This window comes from Poeciliopsis prolifica, unplaced genomic scaffold, assembly GCF_027474105.1.
Source record: "Poeciliopsis prolifica strain line A6 unplaced genomic scaffold, Auburn_PproV2 SCAFFOLD012, whole genome shotgun sequence".
Classification (NCBI taxonomy): Eukaryota; Metazoa; Chordata; class Actinopteri; order Cyprinodontiformes; family Poeciliidae; genus Poeciliopsis; species Poeciliopsis prolifica.
This window is the reverse complement of record NW_026562387.1, coordinates 8,869,490-8,889,975: the sequence shown is the minus strand read 5'-3', so window position 1 is coordinate 8,889,975 and position 20,486 is coordinate 8,869,490.

Below are 20,486 nucleotides of genomic sequence, written 5' to 3'. Positions count from 1 at the left end.
ATTAGGATAATTGTATTTTTTAATCATCATTGGTTTGAACAAAGTTTCTTTAGCTGAATCAGGCAAAAATGTCAACATCTCCAGAATAACAAGTCAATGCCTTCTCTGCTTCTATTACAAAACTAAGAGAAGCTAATGTCTAGTCTATAACACAATCAAAAATGCTTCTATTTGTTGTGAACAGCTTCAAATACAACGTAATCCCAACTTCCACATAAGTACAAATGGCAACAACTAACTAATTATTGTACAGCCATAGGGCCATATCCTATGGCAAATCAGAGCTGTGAGTCAGTTTCTGCAAATGTGGCAACTTAGGCAAGCACTTGTTATGCAGGCATCTGCTTTGTGGCTTATCTCTACTCCTCAACTGTGCAGAGCAATCACTGCTTGGCTGGCCCTGCAAAAAAAAAAAAAAGAAAAAAAAAATGTTCTTTTCTCCCTCTTCTCATTTTCTCTGCCTACTTTCTCACCCTTTTTTTGCCAGCTGTCTGTGGCTTTATTGCATCCAATTGTTCGTTTGGAAACACATATTAAAATCATTTTAATTTGAATCATTTGCAATCAAATGGATGATTTAATCTTAATGTGGGAGATGGCTCAGTGCCATTCCAAACTGTGTTAGCCTCAAGGCAATGTCACTGATAGCAGAATGAAGATAGGAGGGAGGAGAAACTTCATAATCTGTTTTACAATAAAACTAAAACGCCAAGGTAATCTCAAATCAGATAGCATTGCAAAACATATTTAATCTAGGGGCAATTATTTCCCCTCTATTTCGTCTCTGTATGCTTCTTTGTGTATTATAACATGCTGGCAAATGCAAAAGTGATTTGCTTTTGGTCTTGAAGAGTAGGTAAACTTACAGACTGTTTTTTTGCTGTTGTTTTTTTCTCCAACTTCTTTGTGGAAACGTGATGGTGGAAATATGGTGGCTCTAAGACTGTTTTCTTTAAAGTGAACTTGAGCCATATATTGGGATTAGTGCTGTTGAAAAATGACTTTCAGTTACTACATTTATCCAGAAATCAAATTAATTCAAATTAATTAATTTGCTATTTATTCAAAATAATTCATTTGAATTAATTTGCTGTTTATTCAAATTAATTCATTTGAATAAACAGCAAAGTCACAATTGGGGGCATTTTGATTGTGAAAAAAACAAAAAACAAAAAAACCTTACCACTACTTAGTGAAATAACTCTTGTAAGGATACAGTCAGGCACATTTGGCATCCACTGTATTATCAAATCCAGTTGTGTATGACTGAATTGTCCTCTCATTTCTTTCTTTATGTTAGCTTCCAAGCCTTTGTTGTGTGTTTAACGGATTAAATACAACAAAGAGTAAATTTTAACTGAAAATGTCGTCCTACATACATATGCGGTGCTAACTAGTAACTTTATGCTGATTATAACTGTACAATAGCTCAGTGCATCCGCTTTTTCCATTAGATGCACTGAAAAAAGAAAACAGGTGATCCCACTTAGTTAATTTGTAACAAGAAATAAAATGAAGTTCATCCAAATAAATATATTAAGTATAAGTTGTCATATTCAACAAACACAGGTAAGTTCAGTTTGACAAGCTTAATTCAATTACATGTAACAAATGAGCTCAGTGTTTAAAAGCTGGAGCTTCACTCTCATTGTTCAGTGTTTGTCAGTGTCTGTCGCAACAATGGGCACAAATTGTAAATAGGGCTTTGTAAAGTGAAATTTAACAGCCATATTACTCATATTTCAATACAGCTTCACTACCATAAAGGCAAATAGATGATTTCTGCTATGACGGTTATCTGCACAGAACTTAATGTTTGGCAATAAGTAGAATTTTTAAGCTGTCCCTACCAGCATGGTTTTTCTCCCATCACTTCATTTCCTTTCACATGCATTTTGGGTAATTGGTCAATTGATTTTTTTTAGTCAGAAAGAGAACACATTGGTGTTTGTCTTTGCCTTTTTTCGGTTATAGCCCACTGATCAGTCCAGATTATACCCCACCTCTCGTCTGATGGCCGCTGCAAAGGGCTCGAGCGCTCTTGTAGCTGTTAGCAAGATAAAGCAGAAATTGGAACTGAATGAATAAGTGGTTCCCCTAGCAACAAAAGCTATTTTTCAAAGCCAATTCATTAGTGTAACAGTAACATGGCATCTGTACACAGGCTGAGAGAAGAAAAAGCTTTCATCACTAGAACTATTTCCATGTCTAATCCAATGGGTTTTTATGTCATCTGATGTAAGTGGGCAGTGCATTGATGCATACTTTCATCTGGAGAAACTCGTAGTTCTCGTCGTCATGTGAATTAGGGTTGTCAATTTTAATAGTGTGTTTTCACACTTCAGATGTTTGATTCATTTATACCAAACTGGTTTGTTTCCCCCTTCCCCACTGGTGCATTTCATGTTTGCGTCAATGTGAACATAATTGCTTTGAGGTATGGACCAAAACAACGGTACAGAGACCACTTACATGGATGGTTCTTTGTTATATATTTTTTTATGTTATTCCTTTTTCACATATATACCTTGATTCTACCTTTTTTTTTATCTGCTGTGGCAGCCATTTGGAGGTGCCGAAATGCTTGGTCTCACTGAGCCCCGCCTTTTCCACACAGCTCCTCCTCGGAGTTGCAGTCTCTTCCACTGCCCCTCAGCTGAGCTCATTAAGAGAGCTACTTCTCATATAATGAGATGCTCCAAAACACTCCTAAAGACATTTTTAAAGACTTAATGGAGAAACATTATTGTGATGGGTGTGCTGAATATGGAGTGTCAGAAAGAGACTGTTTCTTCTTAAAGAGACTGTCCAGATAGAAAATGCATGCTTGGGGCTGGTTTATGAACTAAACTGGTTTTATATGTGTATGGATTTTCATCTTTTGTTGTGGAAGTAAATCACCGACCAATGGTTGCCCTCATTTAGAAGAATCTGAATGAGATGTCAACATGGATTCAGAGGCTAATGGTGAAAATGCAGAGGTATGACTATATGCTGACCTATTCTCTAGGAAAACATAAGATTCTTGCTAATGAACTTTCTAGAATACATACAGACAATGGTGAGTTCAACTACAGAGGATGTTCAGCATCATGTGTTTAATTGCAGTCTTGACTGCATTTAAAATGTTGCACATTAAGAATGTCTATGATTGTGTATTGTGAAGAAAGGCATTTCCCAGACTATAATTACTCTTGCAAATCAATCACAAGCCAAAGAATTTGGCTTTTTTGACTAAATAAATTTAGGATAATTAATAGTTATTTTTCAGCTAATAATAATTTGATCAGATTGTGTTTAAATCAATGAAGTTTGACCCTAAAATGGTCAGGCGATTATTAGAAAGAAAGAAAATGTCATAGTGTCAGGGTACAGAGTAACTTATTTTGTCTTAACACATTGACACCCTAAAACATGTACCTTTCCTCTCAATTCTCAATTCAGGTAACGTATACTAAATGGGGCCATTATAAACATGGCATGCTTCATGTAACTGACAGGATCAGATGTTCCACAAAATCGCCAATATTTTTGATGTTTGGAACCAGATAAAAAGCAATTTTTAGATACATCAACAGATATTGCAATAAATGACAAAATAAAGTCTTGTGATATATAAATCTACCTGGGTGACATCCCGTTTGACAATGGTTGCACAAAATATGACCATAGCCCTGCAGCATGTGTGATTGATAATTGCTGTACTGTGGTTGCATGCTTGTCATCTTCAATGTGGCCTGCCAATTCATCAGGCATCAAAAGCAGATTGGGATGATGATTAATGTCTCTCTCTGTCTTTGGCAAACAGTGGCTGCGATATAGGCTTTAAGCAGTCGCCAGACACAACTCTGCTTTGTCAGTCTGGCTTATTAGTCCACATCTTGAAACCTAGCAACAAATTATGATTGAGGAAGCAAGTACATTGCTTCAAGTGACTGATTGTGTTTTTTTCTGTCCTTCTAAGATAGGGTCGGCTATTAGACAAATGACTTTTTCCTCCTTTGCCACAAGATAACCATGACGGAAGGTTAATCCACTACTGTTAAGTAAAGGCAATAAACATAATTTTTTCAACAAGCCAATGTAAAGAAATGGAGTGGGTGAAAAAGACACTAGAGAAACCACATCTCAAAGATTAAACTGTTAATACTTGTACACCTAAAACCATTGCCCATTAGAAATGTGGAATCATTTTATAGTCATTGGCTTCTGAATATATGTCTGGCAAAAGAAAAAATAACAGTAACACTAAGAAATTTAGTTTCTGCAAAGCGAAAACAAAGTATGGATTGGGGAGGTTAGTGCTATTTAGGAATTAGATCAAAAATGATAGAACAAACTGTAACACTTGTGACTCTAATGCACTAGAAATTGTGTTTGTATTATAGAGGCAGTTGTTCTACTACAGGAGGTCAAAACAAATTTGCTTTTTCTTTTGACTTGCTTTTTCCATTAAACACAACTGTCAGTCAGTAACTGTCTTCGTCATTTAAACGGCATGTTAGCTCTCTCCTGCAGCTCAAGAAGCTGATGTGAAGTACTGATTGCTAGTCAGTCCTCATCACCATATCTTCGAGAGACTTGACATTTCTTGTGACTTGAGCTTCTTACTTCTTTCTGATTCTTATTTTCTGCTATTAACCAGCAGATCAATAAATTATTCTCGCATAAAAAATTCAGAAAGGTTTGCCTTCTACAGTATATGACTAAGTAAGCACATTAGTTATTATAGCCGATTAAAAGTTATTTTTGAAAAAGTATATGAAAGTATTCACGTTCCTAAATCGAAAATCCATTTAAAAAAATTGTGAAAATAAATATTTATAATTAATGCATAATTCATAATGCATAAGTAATTGTAAAAAAATTATTTTATACAGTAAATGTGTGTAGATGTTTTCTAGACAAAAAAATCCCAGGCATCAATGTTGCAACTTTTAAAAATCTCATATTCCACTCATATGCATCACTGCTATTGAATTTATGTAAATTCTACTCCAATGTTTCACTGAATGACCTGATATTAATTTCATATTGCCATCACCACTGCACTGACACTGCAGGCACATTTGGAGTCATTTTTAATAAGTAAAATGGATGGCAGTCCAACTTATTTTCTGATTATGTTTCACACATGTTTGACCACTTCAGAAAAAATACTCATTGACTCACTCACAACTGAAAACAGTCTAAACTTTATACTTTTGTTTTAGAATTATGGTCCCACTTTCGTCCGTTGTGTAATTGGATAAAAGGCCTCTCCAATCCAAGCTCCTGCTGAATTTCAACCTGAAGTTATCTCTGTTTCTGGTAAAACTAAGTCACTCTCTTTCCCTATAACATTGGCTATAATTAGTACCAGTCATCCAACACAAAGAACATACAAAATGGAGGGGAATTATAGGCAACGAACATGCTGCATACATGAAAAAGGACTTTTTCTTCTTGTTTATGCAAATACCATTACATATGAAAGCAAATGTCAGTCACAAACATTGTAAAAATAACAAAAAACAAGAATAATTGAACGAGAATTTATATAAAGATACCAAAATCAGTGCAGTTTTATGTCTTTTGGGAGTTTCCAATTTTGTTATAAAAGTCTGAGGTATAACTGTTGCAGACTATTACTAATGACATACGAGCAGCACTTTAAGTAATGGGATTCGTCTTTTGAAAAATTAGTGTTGTGACTAAGCATTTTCATATATATTTTGTCAAGTTTGCTCTTGCAATCTGTCTTGAATGTCATTGGAAACTTGTCTTATGCACAGCACGCAAGAAATTATGGTTTCAGGTCTATCCCCCTTTTAAATTTTTCAATGGGATGTTAATTATTCAGCAAGCATTTACCTGCAGCAGGCATAGACTCTTACATCTTCCGCTGCCCATTTGATTAGTGATCATTGATTCATTGATTGTGGCAACTAGTTTTGCTATTTAGAAAGGGCCCTTAGAAGAAAGAAAAATGTTTGTCATTTAGAGCTTTCTCAGCTTTTCCCTTTTTTCTTCAGTTTTGTTGAGGCTCAAACTTAGTCTTCCAGCACTACATCAGTGCTTTTGCCCATAAGCTTACACATTTCGTCTGCCAGTTGAGAAAAAGGGCAACCAATTACTTACAAACAAGAAAAACAACCCCAGACTAGGCTGTCTGTGTTTTTGGGTTTTATTTATTTTTTTTTTTTCTTTTTGCCTTCACGTCAAGTTCATAGAAAGGTTATATTTAAATATTCTATATTTAAATTTAGAAAATGCTATAAACATGTCAAAGCAATATATTTACGCTTTTTTGATTTTTGTGTTTTTTTTCTTAAAGTACCTTGTAATTTCCTGCAAAGGAAAAAAAATTTCTGATAAAAAAACATGCGAGGGAAGCTGTTCAACTCAAAATGTACAGGCTGCCTTTCTCGATGTAAACAGGAAGCTCATCTCACCTTCCTATTTTTTCTTGCTGTGGAAAAGAAGTGCAGCTCACCGCATTTGAACAAAAGTGCCACACTCAAGCAGCAGAACAGGGACAGGCTAGAGTCTCTACGGTTGTTGCTGAATGAGAAAAATGGATGAGAGAAAGGTCTGCCAAACTAAAAAGCTCCTTTAGTGAAAAGGACAAGTGGGACTGCAGTGCAAATGAAAAAAGACAAACCCAAGAACAAATGTTAACTTAAACTTCTTGGGGCAGGGAAAAGGGTTAGAGAACTGCAAAACTGAGATACAAAATACTGGTATAAAGACTGAATGGAAATGGTAAGAGAAGCTTCCAGACCCATAGAGGTCCCAGTATCTTGATCAGGACCCATTATGTCAAGGGAAACTGCATGTTGTTCCCAGTGAGGTCATTTCATAAAAAAAAAAAAAATTGTAGAATTTCTGGAATTCAAAGATTTCTCGATAACTTTCTAAGATGAAAGGTGTTCCTAACACACCTGAGGCCTTAAGACAGCTTCTAATGTGCCGAAATATTAACAGAGTTCAGCAGAAATGTCTTGAAAATGAAAGATGATGGAAAGACAGAGATTCTCTGTGCTGTTTATTTTTTGTGTCCTTCTGGCTACCATTGTGTGTTGTTTGTTTTGTCATATCAAACCAATTTACACAAGCAAGCAATCACAGTATTTTCTTTTAGTTAATGGATCCATGTTAGACCTTCTTCTAGTACCTGTTGATGGTTAAAAGTATGATGCTATAAGTTAGTGACAGACCCGAATCTTAGTGCAATGTGTCTTCGCTAATATTGGCAATTATGAACAACTGAAGTTGGTCTTCCATATGTCTCTGTAAACTTCTTCCCCATTAGACCCAATGGTAAAAAAGAAAAAAATATATATTTTCAGAAATCTTCAATATATTCTACAATAGAAACAGCAAAAACACATTTTGATGTTTTTTGTACTTACTTTTTATTTGTTTTTCTGCATAAACATATCTAAAAATATGGTAGCTCTTCCACTTTTAAAAAGAGCCAGAGACAAAAATCTGAACATATGAATAAATCCCTCACAGATATTGACTTTCATTTAGTCATGCCTGCTGAAGCTGTCAAACTTCTTTCTTCCCATCCTTATAATTTCATCATAATTATACATTCCACATCACACATTAAAGGTTAGGGGGGGGACTGTATTACTGAATTTGTATGATGGGTGCTTTAGAGTGACATGTGCAACCTTCTGCACATTATCTGTGGCTTATCAGCTCCAAGTGACAGCAGAGCGTTGTTATTCAAGATGAATGGATGCTGTTTAATATGCATGGGCTCACTAATTACAACCTTCTTACTCCGACAACGTGGCCTTGAGAGCACGATGCAAATGGACCTGACTCACCAATGCATGGATGCGCACATATTCGCTCTTCTAGAAGTCACCTAAACGCACGATGGCAAAGTTTGTTGCAGTGTGACGAACAGTTGAATACATCTGAGTTGCAGATGTATCGCTTGTATGTTAGCACAGCACATTTGCCATAGATTATTAAATCTGAAGGCTTTTGCTTACATAGGGTTTAAAATAATGGCCATAACAGCAAAGTTGGCTGAATAAAAATGCCTGCCACACTTTTTAGATTTTAGAACATATTATTTTCCGTCCACTCGACTTTTTGCATGTTGCTACATCATACATAATATTTAGTTTTATGTCACTGTGTCACTAAGTTATCTGACGTCTCCCCTCCTGCCTCGCTAAACAACCATTCATTATGCTGCTGTCTGCAGCTCACCATGACAACACAGTCATAGCATACCTACATGTGCATTTTACTTACTCTACACACCCATCACTCTGTTATGTGTGGGCAGTCTCTTCAAGATGACATCCTTCATATCTAAGCCTGTATTAAAATCTTCAACCTTGCTGTAGTACTTTTGTATCTGTCAATCTTCCTCACCTATACTCTGAGCAGGAAGAGAGAAACACACCACTAGTTTTAATATAGGAGTATGCCATAGCAGAGAATTTAAACACTTGCAAACATTAAATCCTACGTGAGTTAAACTTAGGATTGGCACTGTGCCCAAGCAGCATTGTTTCATATCCATATTGCTAAAACTCATTTGGTTAGAAGAAAAAAAACACAGTCAAATGAATAAATGTCCTTTCAAAAGCTACCCATTGTTACAAGAGCTGGTATTGTATTGATGAAACCCATATTAATGATATTCACAAAACAATAACGCAATTACCAAGTTTAATCTGAATCATCTGCAAAAAGTGTTGACAAACTGTGCGGTGTTTTGTTTTGTGTTTTTGAGACTGAAATATACTGTGGTATTTCCCCAGTGAAGTGGGGCTAAAATGGAAAAGCTCTGCGTCCAAATTGTTCCTAAGCCCTCTGCAGGACTTCTGCTGCTCAAATTCCACAGCTCTGCAGCAACCAGCGGGGGAGATTACAGCATTGTGTACGCTTTCTAGTATCTGAGCTCTGCTCTATGGGTGGTTTTCACACCCACAAAATGGATCAATTATCTAGTCACAGAAACCCATCCACATTGCTCTCACCCAATTAACTCAACCAGACACATGACAAGAGTACTGGATGATTTGGGAACAGTTTCCTCCACCACAAAATCGATCTCAATGCATGCCCTTTCCTCACTCACCAAAAATAAAAATTGCTTTCTTTTTAGTTTTACCCTCAGTCCGGTACCGTCACAGCAGAGTGAACCTACAGCTGCCCCAAATCTCAGATAACATGGACATTACAATACAGAAAGTTCAAACAGTTTGACCTTAATCAGACTAAGTACAACTGGAATACTAAAAAATGTTTGCATTGCATTCACTGTTAGTTTGGTGGATTGGAAAGTTTAAATTTCTCTGAACTGCATTATCTCACTAAAAGTTGGTAAGTAAGAGCAAAAAATTATGTTCATTGTAAAGTTTGTATGTATCTGAGAAGTTAGTGATCTCATTCAGTAGTTCTTTTAATGCCTTAAAAAGCAAAGGCTGGGATTAGCTGGATTTACTTAAAATAATCAAACATATAAGTAAAATGATAAATTGTTCTTATTGATGCTTCATTACCGACACATTGATGTACTGCAGATCATCATAGGGTCGATAAACCAAATGGAATACATGTAGGAGGTGAAAGGAGTTTAGTCTTTGTTACTCCTTTTAAAATGACTTATGGGTTGTTGAAGTTGTCCTTTAGGGTTGACAGGTAACTGAGTTGTGGTGAGATGAGCTAGCATATAGCAGCAGTGACAATTGCCTGTGGGGGCAGGTTTTCCATGCGAGCGTTGCAGAAGAGTTGTAAACCAGGTAGTGGAAGAGGAACTGGTGGCAGGATGTGAATTCAAGGTAGGTTATCTTTTTATTCTTTAGCTAGTTTGCTTTATTATTTCATTTTTTTTTGTGTGTGTGTGTATGTGTAAGAGATTGAAATCTCAAAACTGGCAAATTACATAGACAAAGTCATGTTTGTGTGAAGATATAAGGCAGGACTTTGAGATTCACATTCAAATTGTTGTAAGGTTACACACTTAAACAATGTATTTTTATTAGAAATGCAAAAGTTGCACGATGTGGCTATGCGATATATGATGTAGTTCAAATAAACAACAAAATAAAGCCCTTGCAGTTTGTTTTTTGGTGGTTATACAGTCACTGAAGTTATGTGATTATGTACTTCTTAAATACTGATGAGCAGCAGAGTGAGAATCACCAGTGACAAAAAGTTATCTCTCCCAACCCTACTTTTGTAGGCAGAAATAAACAGCATCCATTGTGGATCCTACAGCAGACTCGTGTGTGCCTGTGAGCTTGTCAGTGTAAATACGGTGTAAAGAAAAACTAGTGAAGGGCAAAGCTGTCTCAGCAGTAAAAGAAACCTTCACCGCCTCACAACTGACAAAGCTCACCTTATTTGGGACGTGTGTATAATTCTGCAGAAGCCGGAATAACAGCATCAGCTTTGTTATGTTCAATAAACCTGAGCTTAAATTTTATACTGATGCAGTGACATCACCGAAGCAACTTTGGGACTGTAGCAAACTTCACAGAAGAACTCACATTTCCATTAGCATATGTTCAACCAGACATTTTATTACCTCCCTCAATTTTTTTTTTAGTGCTTCAGCAGATGTTCTTGTGGCTATCATCAAAGAGATTTATGCAAGCTGATTACAGCCAAAGAGTCCCCAGAAGTGAATAAACATATTCCGGCCGGAAATGGAACCAGCCTCCATCTGTAAGGGATGTTCTTTTTTCACCTTTAATTGCATTTCAGTATAGGTAGAGTTGGATAAATTTTGGCTTTTAAGAACCAGAAAAATACCAGCTTTAAAAGTTTATTTTATGTTAAAATCACTTGAAAAACACCAGCTGCTACGAGGGATGAGTTGTTTCAAATTAGGACAATCTGTCCAGTTGCTATGGTTTATGTCTCTTGATAAAAATGCTGTCTTTAAATTATTCCTTCCTTAAAAATAAAATACTTGTTTTATTTGTCTTCTGATGTTTGAATAAGATGACAGTCTGCATACAATTGTGAAAGTGCCATTTAAGGTGAGAGAAACACATGGTGATTTCCAAATGTTCCAGCATGTATGTAGGCATGTTGCACTGTCATTGCACCTCATCACTCTATGTAGAACACGGTTCTGTGTTCTGAGCAAGTGTTGTTACTCTTATTCCTACGGAGAGGTTGTCACAGAGCCAAACTCTTTTCCGTAAACAGGAGAGCTGGCATGGCAGGACTGGTGTGATGTTTTGTGTTAGACCTGCCATGGATAGATTAAACCAATCCCAGAAAAAGTGGTTACTGGCAAACCAACAGGAACAACGATTGCATTTTTAAAAGTTCCATAAAAACTATGGAAATTCACCAATACATATTTAGCTGAAAGTTTGAGAAAAGAAGTGTTCAGGGGGGCAAGAAAACTTCAGGATTACTGAAATAATAATAACTTTCTCAAACCGAGGTTTGAAAAGACAAAGCAGATACGCAAAAAGAAATAGAAGAGCTGATGTATGAGTATATTCTGTTTATAAAAAGTCAAAAGTTAAGAGTAGGTAGAGAATTAATAGTTCTCAAACTACTACACTATAAATACATTGAGGAATTATGGAGAACAGCATCGTTTTTAGGTTATGACAATCAGGTGATAGGCAACAGTTATGAGCAAACTGATGGACTAAGGGATGGATTGTGACATACATAGAGGTGGAAAACAAAAATACTTTAGAACAAGGAAAAAGGAACAACACAGTCCTGAGAGAGCAGAATCCAAGCAAAAAGAATAAAACTCACATAAACAAACAAACTGATTTGGCAAGAAAACAACAAAGAAATGATCAAAGAAGAAACCCAAGTAACACACAAAGTTCAAACACATTGTGAATCACAACAGTGGCAGGATTTTGGGGAAAAAAAAGACACTCCAGCAATATGCAATGCTTTCTAGAGATTTTTTTGGATGGTTGTAGCTTCGAGTTACAGACTTTGGTTGCCATTCTTAGTTTAACAAGGTGCTGAAGACATGCGGCAGCAATTAGCAAACAACAGTGAAATCGAGACTCCCAGTCTGTCCCAGCGGTCCTCCACTGGTATCCCGCTGCAGGGCAGGTGGTTCCTGACAACGGGTACCACCGCCTTCAGACCTGCATCAGTGCGCTTATTCCAGAAGTCATGCTTGTGATATGTGGAACTGTGTGCTTGGTGATCTTATCATACAAACTACTTCTCAGTCCAACACTCCTGAGAACGGAAAACAGCACAATGTTTTGGGATGATGTGCTGAAGGAGCAGTGCCAGAAAGAGTAGGATCTTCTTAAAGAGAAAGAGACCCAATTTCAAGGCCTTATATTACAAAGTCTAATTTCTTTTAGGTCATGTTTGAAATATGCTGAATTTTAGTAACTGAAGGTAACGTTGTCCCTTGATTGTGCTATAAAATTATGCTGTGTGCCTCGAAAATACGTAATACCATCCTTTAAACACAAGGTGTGTTCCCTTAGTCATTGTTGGTTCTCTTAGTTGGGCTACATTTCCTAAAAATGATCAAGTCTGGATAATGTGTGCAAATTATTCTGCTTTTGTGCTGATTTCCCCACATTCTGCTGTATTCTGCTCTACCTACTACTTGAGCTAGAGCCAGTGGCTGTGAACAGACAAGGCTAGGAGTAGCAGCTGGCAATTCTCTGGGCTTGTTCCCTCTGTCTGCCGTCACCATTGAATTGGACAAGTTAGCAGTAACAGGTTGTCTATGACTGAATCCGTAATTAGAAACTTTTGACATCAGACCTCCAAATAACCATACAGTCCCACCTGTGGCCTGACCCGTCTATCAGACTTCAGCACTCGGCACGTTCATTTCTAATTTAATTCCTAATTGACATCGGCAGACAGTTCATATGCCACAAAGGCTACAGTTTTCTCATGGGCTCTGAGTTGTCAGAATGAAGGATGGAGGAAAAGGAGTTGAACTTAATCAAAATTAACATATAACCTTTCCCATTAAATTGGAGCAAAATCCTAAATCAAATATAATTTGTAAAGCCTTCACACTGTTTCTGTTCTCATAAGTAAAACCTGCTGTTGGATCACTTGTGCATCAGCATTAAAATAATACGAAGAATTGTGAAGTAGTACAATATTCAGAGCAAAGAGGAGAATTTGTGCAAAAATCTCACTTTTATTTTACTCAAAGAACCTGAAAGATACAATATATTTGAATTGCATCAATCCAGATATCATGCTCTAGTTTTGACACTGGCATTCTGCATGATTAGATAGTTTTAAAATTAAAATATATTTGCAGTGTGATCTAAAACCAAGGTCACTGCTTCGTACATATCCATAAGTTATCTGTTTTTTGTTTTGTTCCTTTTTTTTTTTTTAGGAATGACAGTGCTTTTTTTTTTTTTTGCAAATAATGAATCCATTTTGTGAGCACAAATGTCCCACTGGCACAGCATTATCCTTCTTCAGAATAATGGGTTCCAGCTGATTTCATCATGAGCTTTTATTGGATGCTGATAAGATTGATTAAAACACAAGAATTACTTGCCTTGTAGCACAGTTGGATGTATTGATTTTTTGCGGTGGTAAAAGGGAATTCCTGTTGTGTGAGGACTCCTCTACAGTGCAAGTTAGTATTACATTACACCCAAGTTTATAAAAAAAACCCTTAGGGGAAAAGAGAGTTTTGATATGATGTTAGCTTGGCAAAATAAACTGTCATTTGTTAGTAGAAATGTTGGGTGCAGGGGACTTTTTTTTTTTACAGAGATAGCCATTAAAACCTTACACAGCAAAGATGTGAATTTGATGGTACATTGGACTACTATGAATATTTGCACAAGCAGTAATATTAACTATTTTTCACCAGAATAATGTGTAAATAATACCTAGTAGATATATTTTATTTTGGTAAAGAACCGACTTTGGGTAAATAATCTAAACATTAGAGTGTATTTGGATTTCTAATTAACATTGCTAAGCCAGGCCCATAGGTTTTTTTTTTTATTATTTTTATAATTTTTTTGATTACAAGTTTATAGTTTAATAGAAGCTGAGTCTTACAAACATTATTCATGTAGAAAAACAAATGTAAAACCATTTTTTGAAATAAAAGGAATGTTTTATGTGCAAAGCAGCATGAGCTTTAATGTTGTATTTATCCCTGGGTAAAACATGCTGTAAACCCGTAAAATATGCAATAAATGACTTGTTTACTTCTGTCCTGAACTCTCTTCAATATCTGCACTGTTTACAATATTAACACAAACACACTTCAGTTGATGGCTGATTAACAGGCTTTTGCTGAACTGCAATCATCTTAATCAAGTGTGTCAAAGTAGTGAAATATTTAAAACATGAAGAGCATTATGCCTTGAGGTCCACTGTTGTGAAGCATTCATTTTGTGTTAATCATACGAGTTTGTTGCTTTTAAATGTGTCAGATTTGTTCTAATTTTATGGAGTTTTTTTTTTTCTATTTGGTTTACATTTATATTAGGCTATAAAATACCCTGTTATTTTTTCTGGCCAGCTGCTGGTGAGCCGACAACAGGTAATCATACAGTAGCTTGATCTGTGTTGGTATGAGCCTGAGTACCTTCTATTCCCTATGGGCTCCTGTTGGCCAAGGCTCTGTTAATTTCACAAACCACCTCGGCTACCTTTTTCACTGCTGTCATTAATCATTTCTCTTTTCTCCTTACCTTTCCTCCTTTCTCCTCTACTCTACTGAGCTCCGCCACACCTCTTTTCCCACATTTTTTCTGTTATTTCCCTGCTCCACTCTGCATCTACTCTACTGCTGCCGTGTTCTCTGGCGTTTTGTGTAAGTGCTGCAGTGATGAGATAAGACCAAAGGGGCCTAATGGCTAGAATGCAATCCAATTGAATTTTGAATCACCTGCATAAAATTAACGAGTGGATGTTCTGTTAGACTGCTGAGTCGCAGTTATGAACTAAATAGTGACGGATTTTGTTGTTTAACTTTTTGATACATCTTCTAAATTGGTTGTAGTGCGAAACAAACTCGGTTACAAATTAAATAATGAGGCTCCACACAATTTTGTCTTTATTTTTTGTTCTTCTCTGAGGATTTTGTTGGCTCAGTGGCCAGTATTTTTTGAAAGTAGGGTGACAGAAAAAAGGGGAAGACATGCGGCAAATGTCGCCGGGGCGGTAGTCAAGCCCACGACTAAGTCCTCTATACGTTGGTTGTGCTAAACCCCTATACCACCACAGCACGCCCTTTTGTCTTTATTTTAATGAAAACACACATGCATGCTTTTTCTCAGGTGGGTTTTAGATATTATACTGATGTAAGATAAAACGATAAGTTCAGAACTCCAAAAAATACAGAAAGTACAGAAAATTGGAATCTGAACAGCTCCTGCAGATTTTAAAATATTTAAAGAGAAAAAAAAGAAAGAAAAAAAAATCATCTCATGGGCCATCCTGACATAAAATATGGGCAATATGGCAAGAGTCACATTCAGAGATTAATTATTCAGCTGCCATATTGGAAAAAAAATTGGTCTGGACTCTGACTCACTCATGGACCCATATGCCATCATATCCCCTTGTTAGAAATCTGTAAATGTGTTTGTTTGCTTCTTATAGACCAACATAAAATGACAGTTTGATAATACAGAACAAGCTTTAAGGCTACAATATGTAGATAACCATGAGCTTCTACTGCTATATGAAGATGTCACACAATTCCTATATTGACTTCATAGCTTCTCTGACTTTTTTGTCATGTGATTTTATTATTATAAACTGAATATTGATTAGCAATCAATAACTAATATCATTTAAGGTGGAAGAGAAGAGTCTGCCAGACAGATTACAACTGAGTTTTCTGTTATGCTAAGAGTTTTTTAAAGTTTCCCAAAGAAACTCTTGAACACATTTTTAATTATGAAAATGGCATACAACTTGCACATGATTGCTGACAGTTAAATATTTTTTTTTTATTTCTCCCTTCACCTAACATTTATTCTGTGAAGCAAGAAAACAAGAGTTTCTGAACTCATCTTGACCTACTACCTCAGAGGAAATGAAGCCCTTCCTGTGACATTTTCAGCAGTGGTAGAAATCAGTGCCTCATAACTGAGTGAAATGTACTATGCTCTCTCAGTAAGGTGCCTCACAGGGATGTTTAAGTGTGAAAGGATCTATACAACTGATGTTTATCTTCAGACACTGGGGTAAATATGAAAGGTCATATTCTCATACTCCGCAGAGCCCAGCAACTCAGTTTGGACTGTTTCCCATCAGTCTGCGAGTGATAATCCAAAGAAAAAAGAAAAAAAAATCACCTATAGCTTTTTTACAGCTTATATGAGAATACCTTCTTAATTTATTCTCTGCTAAAACAGGTAAGCTCATACTTCAAAAAACATGAAGTTTTATTTTTTTAGTATTTTTATAACTGCCAAATATTTTGCATCTGATCTCTTACCTTATGGTTGAGAATCCTATCATTATCAAACTTGCGATGGTATTTTCTTTTCCAATTAAAACAAACTGAGGAAGTGCAAGAACCTCCAAATTTTTACATTGACGCCACTTACTGCTTGTGAAAACCTGGTGCGGTTTTGATTATTTTGATGACAGCACTATCACAGAATGACCAAGAATTCACCAGAAACAATAAATCAGTGCAGAGGATGATCCTTGCCATCAATCTGAAACCATACTTTTCAAATTGAATCCAGAAATGTTCGTATGACTTTCATCGACCACCTGACAGACGTAACCATATTAAAAAACACCAAAGTAGACATTTCAAAATGTTGTGAAGTTATAATAAAATATTTTCTACCAGAAAAACAAAACAAAAAAATAATAATAAAAATGCTTAAAGACGATCATCAAAGTTTCCATTAAACCATTAGCTTTCAGCCAACAAACGATCAAATAATTAAAATCACAGTCTTCACTGCCCTGGAAGATCTCTACCTTTTTACCTGCAGCACAAATGGGACAATAATGAAGGCACTTCCCTTATGCACATGCCTTATCCGCTGTTGTTGGTGCTTACAAAGTGCCACTGCATGGTGTCCATGGCACCCTGCCTAAATGGCTAATGAGGTCAAATGACAAATTACACAGTTGGTTTAACCAAGGGGAATGAGACTTCCTATAGCGAACAGATTGCAGAGGGCATGTTAGCCCAAATAGAGTGAAAATTATTGCTTGCTTCATGCTGAAACTAACAGACAGGGTCCTGAAAAATGGGTGTACAATGGCACACTAAATTCCTCCCTAGCTTTAGGTAGAGCAGAAATCAAGCATGCCAATTTAGCAGATACTTAGGCTCATGGATGATGCAGCTGCCCTTCTTTAGAGGAAGTAATTGCTGGATGGATAATACCTCCATGATTGACAGTTGAGCTGCTCCACAAAGAAAAAGCTAAATGAGAAGCAGCTTAAAGGGGAAAAAAAAGAGTAAGTGGTTTGATCCTTTCAAAAGATTTTCTCAAAAGAAACACTGGAAGTTAATCAGACAAACAAAGGAAGCAACAACCTGACATTGAGAACAGCTGGTAAAGTGTTGGTTTCCAGGAATAACTAGTTTTGTTTTGTTTTTTTGTTTTACCCTAGCTAATTTGCCCACTACAAAAACCAATGCATAAAAGACTGACATGCAGATCTCTCTGCCTAAACTACCATACAATGTTTTATATACAAAGTGCGCTACAATTGAACTGCTTGATGATTAAACGGGCTGAAATATACATTGTCAATTCTAATCTATTAATGAATGGTTTACAACTCAAGTGGAGACGTTGCTTAGCCTCAAACTGGCTTCTTACACAGATCAATGGCAAATGTCAGTAATTGGATACAAGTTAAAACCTTGTATCCACACCTCCAGGAAGAAATTATTTCTCAATAGGAATTGGTAGAAAACAGTCAAATCTAAATGGTGGAGATTCACCATCAAGCAGAAAACAGCCTTCAACATACAGCTAGAATTGTATGCACATCAAACTTTAATATATTTTTTAAAGAAATAGCAAAGCTATTTTTATTTACCTCACAGTTATCAAGTACTTTGTGTTGCTTTAAGCAGTTCTATCCAATAAAATACCTTTAAGTTTGTGGCTGTCATAATACAAATTGAGAAAAAGATTAGGGAGTGTGAACACATTTCAAAACACTGAAAGCTTTGGTTTTGACAGTTTATGTTAAATTATTACATGTGTTATGTTATACAGGTGTTATATTTTGTTGATTAAAAGGCGGGTCCAAACTGTAGACATAACAGGTCCTGACTATGATATTTGACTCAGTGAAAACTAGAAAACAAAGATAGAACAAACAGCAGAGTGACAACACAGATAACAAAATGGGTAATTCAACAAAAAGAGCCATTGAGGTCAAATGGATCAAACTAAAGAGCTTAAGTACTGAGGGAGAGGTGAAAATGACAAAGAAACCAAAGTAGCTAATCAGATAAGAATGGAAAGTAGCTGAATGAAAGTGCAGGTAGAGAAACTTAAAGGTTAGGAAACAGCTGAGAAGGGAGGGAGCCAGCAGGCTGAGAGAAAGGTGAAAGATGAAGAAAGCAAAGAAACTAAGGGAAAAAACTTAAACTGACTAAATAAACAGAAGGAACGATAAGGAAGAGAACTCCAACTGTACAGATAAGATTTAAAGCATGAAAGTACTAACACAGTAGAATTAACTAAAATACAAGGTATGAGTAAATGAACAATAGAGAATGGTAAGCAAAATAAAACTAAAGGTTCAAACACCTACAAAAAGATGCTATAATAAGGAACTTTTTTTGCCTGGTTTTTAAAATCAAATTAGCTTATTAAATTATTGATCATTTCAGAAATCCAGCATAAGAATTACAAATAGGAAATTGCTTCTTAATGTGCATCTGGTTAGTGATTACATTTACATTATTGTCCTTCACAAAATAATTACACTAATGTGCTTGAAAGGGACAGCACATTTGTTTTCTTAGATTTATGAAAATATATTCGCTTTCGCTGGTATGATTAAGAGTGTTTATGCACATTTCCGTTTATTTTATAATTGTTTTTTTGTTTTTTTTGTGTGCATTCAAGAAAAAAAAGAAGGAGAGGAAGTGAGAGACAGCAAGAAAAGAGAGAAACAGCACCAAGGGATTTGAAATTGGATTAGAAATTTCAAACCAACAAAAGCGGCTCAGCAAAAATGATGCCACAGGTAGTTTATGTGACTATCATCTGATGGCATTTTTTTTTTCCTGCTGGTGCTCCAGGTGCACAGCCAGGATAAATGCAGTCTATCAACACAGACCCAGACAACTAATGCAGCATAAAGAGCAGCACAGACTTTGTTTCATGACTGCAAAAAAAAAAAAAAAAAAAAAAGATTTCTTTCTCCTTTTTTGTTGTTGTTTTTTTAGGTCAGCACATTGCTTGATGCATCACTAATAGGGTTAATTCGAGTCCCCTTGGCCAGGAGGCATTAGCCTAAGAGTTTATCCGCTTTAAGGGTGTCCCCTGTTACATTGACAAAGAAAAACTGGCAGCGTCCCACTAAAGGTGCATACTTAATTTACTCATCAGCTCTTTGCCCAGCCAAATGGACACAATGACAAATATTTTTGCTTTTCTGAATACGTAGTTATTGTTATTGTGGGATCAAAGTGATCTTCATCAGTTCTGATGTCCAAGGGGGCTTGAGCAAATCCAATATATCCAGAAGGACACAAATATTTTTGGAGAAAATGAAACAAGTGATGGGGCACAGCATGTGTACTGGTTCCCTTGCGTGCTGGATGCAAATAAAACATGTGCTTTTGAGAAATAGATGCATCCTAGTTATATTCAGCCAAATGATGACTAACAATCTTGACTACCCAACAGATTTATCTGAATTTATTAAAGTATAGAAAAGGAAAGCTGGTAGAAACTTTTGTTCTTGTTTTGTATGCATGAATGTTTTGTATGTGGTGTGTGTGTATCTGAAGGAAGGCTTAAATCCCAAGTCTCTTTAAATCACTGTCCGTAACAGGTGAAAAGAGCTCTGAGATTCCCTATATATGCATTTAAAACCATGTGGCACCTGCAAAGTGTGCATTACTGCTGCTGAATTGAATCACTTTAAGAATACAATGTAAAAACTAAATCTCCTGGGTATGAATTTTACTATTAAGTTTATACTTTACAAAAAATATCACAAAGATTTAAGAAGACAATGTTGTCCACTGATCAAAACTGGTGAGGTAAAACCAACCAGTATGTGCAAAGAGAGACTGAGGCCAATGCTGCGTCTGCAGCAGGAGTATCAGAAGATGGATATTGTCTCCTGAGTGCCAAAACTATTTTTGGGCTCTCCAGCCCCAGAGTTGTCCCTGAGCACCCTCTGATCAGCTTTGTCATCAGGCGTGAGAGCCGCTGCACTCAGTGAAGGAGCGTATAGGTACAGTCTGACATGATTGTCTTGGGAAAGTAATCTCGCAAGTTTGAGATAAAAATAAATAAATAAATGTAAAAAGTGATGTTTCTCTTCCAACATCA